The following is an 8,529-nucleotide window of genomic DNA, read 5'->3' on the forward strand; positions in this document are numbered from 1 at the left end:
GCACCGCACCGCACCGTGTGGTACGGTATGCTTCGTGAACGGTTCCCTTTCCACGCTTCATGTCGCACTTATGGCTTCATTCTCTTTGCTCTTTGCCAAAGAGGTCCGTACGGTCGGTTGTGGGGGGGTTTTCCGGACGCATCTCGCAAGGAACTGCATCACGGATCAGTATGATTACGCTGAGCACTTTGGCAAAACTAGAGAAGAGAGAACTACCTATTTGCTCCACTCGTTCGCTCTGCTTCCTCGTCTCCGCGACTCCGGACGCCGATTACCGACGTTTGCGTTAGCGAAGGTATTGTTAGTTTTCTGCAACTGAACTGCTGGTACATTTGAAGTTTAGGGCGCGTCTCATCCTTATCGTCGACTCCTCGACACACACACACACACAAACGTTTTGCGCGGTGCACAAGGCAGCAGCAGCTAGGAACCTAATTGGAAAACCGGTGAGTAACTCCCGCATCTTCTGGTAAATGAATTTCAGTTCCGCTGCAACAGAAACAACGGTTTCTGTGTGGATGCTGAGTGAACTAGAGCGACGGTATGACCGTAATTAAACGTTGTTTTCATGTCTGAAATCAACGATTTCATTAGCTGTGTTATTTACCCGTTCACAATGATGTTGCTGCTGCTGCTGTTGATACTGTTCCATCTTGCGCATCGCGATCGAACCAAAATCCGGATCAGAATCCACGAGGAGAAATGTCTTACCAAAAGGGGTTCATTTCGAGCGATCGCTCTATTCGGACGTTTACACACACAAAATCACATCGTGACTCAGGCTCGCTGTCTTGCTTTTTTGTAATAATATTAATAATTTATTTATTCCACTTGCTTCCACTTCCACATTCTGGTTGTGTTGTATTTCGCATTTCTTAAGTTGTTTATTTTCTGCAGGTCAATTGGACATTTGAAAACCATTTACTCTTCTTGGGAGCGCTGTTCCATGTGTAACATGTGTATGTGTGTGAGTGTTTTAATTCGCGAGATATTTCCATCAATGCAATCCAGTTACTAGCCAGTTCGCAAAATTCGAATCTTTCGAAACGAAACAACGAAAAACAGACGCGAAACTCTCTCGCGCTGGCATCTCTAATCGATGCAGACTGTGTACCTTATGATGATGCACGACGCTGTGTTGGTAGCTCTATTGCTTCCTCCACATACCGCGCACATACTATCGGCTAACGGCTTCTGCAACTCTGTGTTTGTGTATTATGCATTCAAATGGATTTCCTGCTTTGAAGATGGGGTTGGAGGAAGGTGGTTTTTGCTGTCGAGAGTGTCGTTGCCTTCATTTACAATCGTCTGTCTGTCGGTAGTATTATATTTACACATGCTAATGATCAACTCGCCTGCTGCTCTCCTGCTCGCAACTCCAAAACTGAAACGTCATGCAAACGCTTGGAACGCTTCGAACTGTGTTTGATCCGCTTCGCCGCGACCTGCGATCAAAGCAGACGACGCCTCAGATGCTCACCTGACTTGCCTATTCAGATTCAGACAAACGCATTGCATTGCTGCGCATCGAGCGGTGCAGGTGAGTAGAACGATGCTCGCGGACGACATTCTGACGTTATGAAGAACAAAATTTTCATTACTTTTACTCTAATCTTGTGTTCCCTGTTCACAATTTACTCCCGGATTTCCCCCCTCTGGCACAAAATGTAAAGAGTAGATGGCTTTCCAGCTGCATGGTTTGAGTGCGTCATTACCATTCGCGCGCGCCTTTTGCTGTTCGACGACTGGTTTTGACGGAGATCCAAACATTCATGAGATAACTACAATGCGTGCAGCGCATCGGAGGGCACAGAAAATAGTTCACTAGTTTTACTCTTCATCGTTTACTTTGTTTTTTTTTCTCCCTCTCTCTCTCTTTAAATCCATCCTAAACACGCTCCCGTTGCATTGGTTACCGGTTTCGTTCTTCGGGTCCTTCGTTCTCACGTTCAAGCATCCCATCTTCCCCTTTTCTTATCCAATCGTTCTCCTGTTTCCTCTTCGCCTCTTTTTTGTCAACTTTCCACGGTTTTTCATTATTTTTTTCATTGGAACATTAAACCTTTCAATTGAACCTGCCACGGTACTACGACGGTGCACGCTCGAACTACCACTTACGACAATGTTTTACATTTAAAATCGACTTTCCCGCATCTGCTCTAGTGTCTAGCGTTTCTGACTGCAGCAGTTGCCGTGTTACCTCGATATAGATTTGCGGTGCTCCCTATTGCCCGCCAGCGTCTGCCTTTTCGATGAAACGATATAACAATAAACTTTCCTACCTTTAACTTAAGACCACTAGAAACTTAGCGCAAACTTAGCGAAACTCCTAAACTTGTACAATCGTGTGTGTGTGTTGTGTTGGTGTATGTGTGTGTGCGCTGTATGTGTGTATGTGTGTGTGTGTGCCTGTGCGGTGGGTGTGAAAAAAACCATTGGAATACGCGCGAATAACATGGAAAAGCGAACCAAGGGCCGGAAGATGATCAATGACACAACCGGGACAACGTATCAAAAACAGCTCAAGGGTGGATGGATGGCCGTGCAGCCAATCGACGCCGGCCATATGGCCCCGTTTGCACAAAAAAAAAACGCAGCACACCCTTCATCGTGCCCCTACCGTGGATGAGAACTATAAACTAACAGGCTACATGAACAATGCTGTACGTGCGTATCACAATTCAATTCTTGTTTTTTTTTTTACTAGCCATTTTCCTCAATCATCTCCAACCTCCCAAAACCAAGGCAAACCATCCTTGGTGTGTCTGTCGTGTCTGCCGAACCATCTTCCATGGGAGATGGAACATTGATGCATTCCTCCTGCATTCCTCCTGTGGACCCCTTACGACCTTAGCGCTCTTCATTATTAAAAACAAAAAAAAAACGTCTCCAAAAAATATCCAAACCTTTTCTTGCTGCAAACCTAACGCTTACTGAATGTTTTCATGTATCGGCCAATCGGTGCAAACAAATACATTTGGTGGGACAATCGTTTAAAAGTGGCTGAAGAAGCGGGGTGATGAGGTTTGGTTTGAAGCTTCGACTTCCTTCTCCTTCCTTCTCCTTCCGCCTCCGTCTACCGCACGTCCGTAACCGTTCCCGCGAGCATAAATCACAAATCAAATGTACCTCACATTTTACCTCTCCGCCGCGCCTATCAGTGTCTGTTATTCCTGTTCATCCTGTACACAACATTTTGTATCACAGTATAGACTTTCGTTGCACGAACAATATCATATTAAACTCTTGTGTCTTGGGTACAATAGGTGGCTCCGTCTGTCTGTCTGTCTGTCTGGAGTTTGGAAAGAGTCCTGAAGAGCCTAACGTGCAACTGCAATCGGCAATGGTTGGTGGTGATGGTGGGAACGTGTGGGCTGGATATGATGCTGTGCAACACACACACACGCACTCGCGCACACTAAGGAACGGAGACCACACTTACGCTGCCGAAGCGACGATCGATCCAAACTCAACGCCTCTGTAGCATCTATGCGGCAATACAATCATCCTCCTTCCGGGGACATCTGGGTTGTGTGTGTGTGTGTGAAAAAAGACAAAAGAAGAAGGAATAGATTAGCACAAAACCACTTAAACTATGCTACTAAACTATGCTACGTTCAAATGATAAAACAAAAGGAGGAAAATTAATCAAATTAATTCGCTTTCCATGTTGGCCGCATTCGGTTGGTGGATGAAACCGTTCTTAATTATACTTTTTTTTTTGCTATCCAACTATTTTACTAAACCCAGAAACGATGACACCCTTTGGAGTGTGTGAGAATCGCTACGCCTGGGAAAAAGGCCCCGAGGAGTAAAAACCGAACCAAGGGTCCAGTGTCCAGTGTCCCGTCTCGGGGCAAGGGCGGCAGTTGAAACGATAAAAAAGGCAATTCGCTCAAATGGAAAACCATAAAATTATCTCTGAAAACTAGTAAAATTCGCTAGCCCATAGCGGACGATCGGTAAAACCGGGAACCGGTTTCTCCGGACGGACCGGCACCGGATCTGATGGTGGCCCTCAACCCACGACTGCACCCACGACGACGACGACTCTTCGCAAAATTACATCACCGTTGCAGCGATACGATGCATCGCAGCAGTCAGAGAACGATGTTCTTTTCTAATCTTAGCACTGCATCTGGACTCAGCGAAGAAGAGAACACCGCAGACGATCATCGCAGCATTCACAGCATCATGCTTGTAGCAGCTCAGTCAACTGGTTCAGCTCCAAATGCTTTCCAGCAGTCGAAATCCTCTCCGCACAACTATTGCACTGTTACTGTTGGTCGAAGTGCGCGCTGCATCGGAAACGTCGATGAGTTTCATGCAAAAAATATTTCCACCAACCGAGCGAGCGAGCTGAGGTGCTGATGATGGGAATGTGGTAGACATTTTTAATGTCTTTCTTCATTACACAAAGTAGCTTGTAAATTATCTGCACGCACAGATGTCCTCAACCGTCCGTTTATTGACACCGCCAGAGACAGCCACAGCGCTTCCTGTGCCGTCGTCGTCGTCGACAATGTTGCTCGGCACTAACGCCCGGATAGCATCATGGCAGGCCTTGCATGCCTAGTGACGTTCCTAGCGACCGTTTCAAAGGTGGACACGCAGTGTTGGTACGCAGATCATAAACTACGGGAACGTATAGACAGCGACGACGAGTAAAGCGATTTGTAACGAAGCTCTTCTGGAGGGCCCCTCCAGTTGCACTTTTCTAAGCCACTATTTCGTTATCAAGAACTATCTACCGCCGGTCCGAGCGCAACAAGAGTTTTGCATCAAATTTACACCAAAACGATCCCATCGTCCGGGGGCCTCTGCTGTGTCTCATCCCGGGCCCCGGGCACGCTCTGTCCCTCCGGCCGCCCCCATTCTACGCGGCCGCCACCGAGAGTGCCGAGCGATCGCTTCCACTTCGCTGAAAGTATTCGTGTGCTGGCCGACATTTACGAGCTATTTTACGACCGTAGTAAACTTGCATTTAGCGCGTCTTGTAAAATCCGTTTTTTTTGTTTTGTACTCTTCCTGACTGGTGCCGGTCGGTCTTTGTTGAGGCCACCGCGGAAGATGCTGCTAGAAATGCTTCCTAGTCGTCGTCGTCGCCGACTTTAGGTCGTGAATCGATCATCAAAACAGATGCAAAGATTTGCCGTGTTGCGATAAGCCGCGGGAACGCGTTTTAGAGCAGAGGTGAGCATCTTTAATACGCGAGAGCATCGCGGAACCGCGATCGATCGGTACCCCGTACCTACGGCGTCTGCTGGTGCCGGCAGCACTGACCAACCAGCTCCGGTTGGCCGGATAGCCGTTTTGAAGAACGGCAGCAGTAAAATAGAAAATTATTATTGCCTGGAATATATATTATTTCCTAATGTATTGGGTGACCTCGCGAACCGGTCTAGGTGGTGGACCGCGCGGCACGTGAGGGGGGTCTGACCGGGAGGTCTGGTTTTTAAGCTGTCTCCACCTTCGAGGGGGCGGGCCGGCCGGCCGGCCGGCCGGGGGAAACCAACGGATAACACACCGTTTTACGATGGGTCGTTAAACCGAACCCATGGTGCCATGCAAACGCGAAGGGAAATGGATGCAGTAGTGCATGCCGATGACGGTTCCGTGGTGCAGTTTCCGCGCCAACTTTACTTCTCGTGGGGGTCGTGTGAAATGCAACAAAATCTATCGCGCCGTGAAACCGTGTTCGCGCCGCGCGTTTTTACGCGTTCCGACGAGTGATGACGATGTGCAGCGTTGGTGTTGTGGAAGACATAGTGGAAGATGAGTCCAGAAACCAGATGAGCCAAACGGGGCGCGAATAACATCCACATTCATGGTGGAGTTTAATTGTTCAACTCAACTCTCATAATTGCAATATTTTTTCCTTTCGTGGTGCGATCGAAGGACTTAATCCAACGAATTGAAAATGCATCTTCTAACCCTTTGTCCAGAGAATACGGGAATCTAAGCCAATATACAATATACGATGGTAAATTCTACATTCTTGCGTCCTCACTATGAGATTTTCGCTCAAGAAAGTGACAAAACCAAAGAGAACTGGCAGACCATCTGTTTTGTAAATTGAATGCAGCTACTCCATCATTTTTCTCATCAAAAGTGTTGATGAACGAAGCAAATTTTAAAGTTAATTCCGATTCTTCGTCGTTTTATCATCATACCTAGCTAAGAAAACGGAATTAGAATGCTGTACCGGGTTCAAAACCGTATTAAAAAGAGATAATTTCCTCTCTACAACCTTTTCCCGGACTGCTGTACACTTTTCGGCTAATATATTGTAGTTTGGACAACGGTTGAGAACGTTTTCTTTTCCAATTTCGAGAAATTCGAAGGAACTATAAACTTGATTCCCGTTTTAGTCGCTTTTCTGCGCACAAAATTCCACCACGAAATGTATTTTTCTCCCTCGAACCGAGAGTGTGTGGCGTGTGATGAGAGTGTGTGGCGGTGAAGGCCACAGAAAGGATCACATAATTTGCCTCCTGACCTTTGCCCCGGGAATGGAATGAAATGGTGCGGGGTGGGGTGGCCACCCCCCCCCCCCCCACCACCGCCCGGGTCACCCCAGCATTAATGATGCATCGCTGGACGCTCTCGGTTGAGTTAAATTTATTCATAACTTGCCCAGGGTCTGCGTGCGCGCGTGTGTGTGTGTGTCGGGGTATGTGTGATTTGTGCCGCCAAACACCAAAACTACAACTGGCCACACCAACCAACCAACCAACCAACCAACCAACAGCACGCGACAACTAAACCTCGAACACCGGTAGTAACCTTCCGCGAGCGCACGCCCGTGTGTGTGTGTGTGTGTCTGGTAATGTTGGATGAGGAATGTCAACTGATCGGATCACATCATCCAGCCAGCTAGTTGGCCGAGGTGAGGCACAGAAGCTGGTTGGCTGGCCGGTGATCGGGAGGCCGGGACCGAATCGCCGGCAATGGAAAATGAGGCGCGGTCGGAGGGATGGAAATCGAAGGAGGCGGTGCGTCGTCGTCCCGTGCGTCCGTCGCGAGGTCGCTGCTTACTTTGATGGCTGCAAACGGCAGTCGGTGGTGGAGTCGGTGTGAAGCTTGTTTTTGATTTGTTTATTTCCGGTCGATGGATACCGTTGCGCCATTTGCGTTTGCATTTTCCAGCCAGTTCCCGCGCTCCGGCACCCGATTTTCCGCTCATATTACATTGATTGTTGTCCCCCGGGGCGGGGTGTGTACCGGAGACCGTGCTCGTGTGACTGTGTGTGTGTGTGTGTAAGCCGTGGCATATCCTTAGGCAAAGGGTGCGAGAGGTGGTACGGCAGTCGCATATTTTGTGTATAAATTTTGAATAATCCAAACAACATTTCGAGTTTCGGAATTTCTCTTCTTTTTTTCCTCTTCATATTGTTGTTGTTGTTGTTGTTGTCGCCACTCAACATCACGTTTGCAGCACATTTGCATCTGCATCGTTACGCACGCACGCCGGGTGTGACCGGAAAAAGGTGGTGGTAATGGTGTGGGGTGGTGCCACCATATTAGGCCCGAGGGCTAGTTCAATGAAAAATATGTACCCAGTATTTACTCGTTGTCGTCGTTGTCGGCGAAAAAAGGCGACCATGCGACGACAATGGTCGACGTCGGAAGCACGTCACTCGCACGCACAAAAAGGGTCCAGAGGCTGTGTGTGTACGTGTGGTGTGTATTAGTCGTCTGCCCAGGACACACATACGGACACACACACACGCATGCATGTGCACATTTAGTGTTGGGCGGGTGATTAAAAATAAATATAAATAGGAAATAAATTATTTGCTTCGCGACCCGCATGTGGATTATTTTTATTTAGAAAATGGAGGACGGCCTAGAGCGGCGAAAATGGGCGCAAGCCATCGTCCCCCCTCAGGGTAGAGGTGGAGGACGGTCCGCACGACTGGCAGGACTGGCTGCTGGCTGCTGGAGAAACCTCTTTTTCCCGTCCCAGTTATTTATGTTTTTTTTTTTTTTGCAATAACTAAACGTTGATTTGGTCGTGAATGATTGATGTTGCTCGGCTCCGGCGGCTGCACTCCGATCGATCGATTGAGAGTGAGTGGTACACCCACCGGCGATACGTGTGCGTGTGTGTGTGTCTGTGTGGCTCGGTGCCCATCGGCAAAACCAGCCTATTGACTGCCATGCTACATTAAATATGTTTGCTCATCTACATGACACAGAAGGTGAAGGAAAAAAAAGAGATGGTGGCGACGACCACTCTACACACAAAACAAAAAGCGCAGCCAGCAAATGGTATGAGCACCAGGACCTTGAAAGTATAAGTGTGTGTGTTCGGGTGCACGTGCACCATTCCGGTGCATGTTAATGCAAAAGATGAAAGAGTAATGGTCGCATCAATTGCTCTCGAACAGGGCGAACAGATCTGGATAGCTGGAAACAACAGGGAGGGGGCTGCTGGATGGGAAACCATTTTGAAAAAAAAAAAACAATAGAAGAATTGGCGTGCACTTACCTGTTTGTACAATGAAACGACGGCGGCAGCGGCGG

The 8,529-nt window shown here is 48.0% G+C and overlaps 1 protein-coding gene across 1 annotated transcript in view; it reads right to left on the minus strand.

Annotated features, from left to right (window-relative positions):
• Nucleotides 1–791: 791 nt before the first annotated feature.
• Nucleotides 792–8,529, minus strand: part of LOC125950633 (uncharacterized) — a 91,367-nt gene continuing 83,629 nt past the window's right edge. Inside the window, exons 5-6 of the mRNA XM_049678801.1 lie at nucleotides 8,495–8,529; nucleotides 792–3,524 (exon numbers count right to left, since the gene is read on the minus strand). The exon at nucleotides 8,495–8,529 is cut by the window's right edge and continues 1,494 nt beyond it. The gene's annotated coding sequence lies outside the window, so the exon portion shown is untranslated. The remainder of the gene's footprint in view (nucleotides 3,525–8,494) is intronic.

Source organism: Anopheles darlingi, chromosome 2 (assembly GCF_943734745.1).
Source record: "Anopheles darlingi chromosome 2, idAnoDarlMG_H_01, whole genome shotgun sequence".
Taxonomy (NCBI): Eukaryota; Metazoa; Arthropoda; class Insecta; order Diptera; family Culicidae; genus Anopheles; species Anopheles darlingi.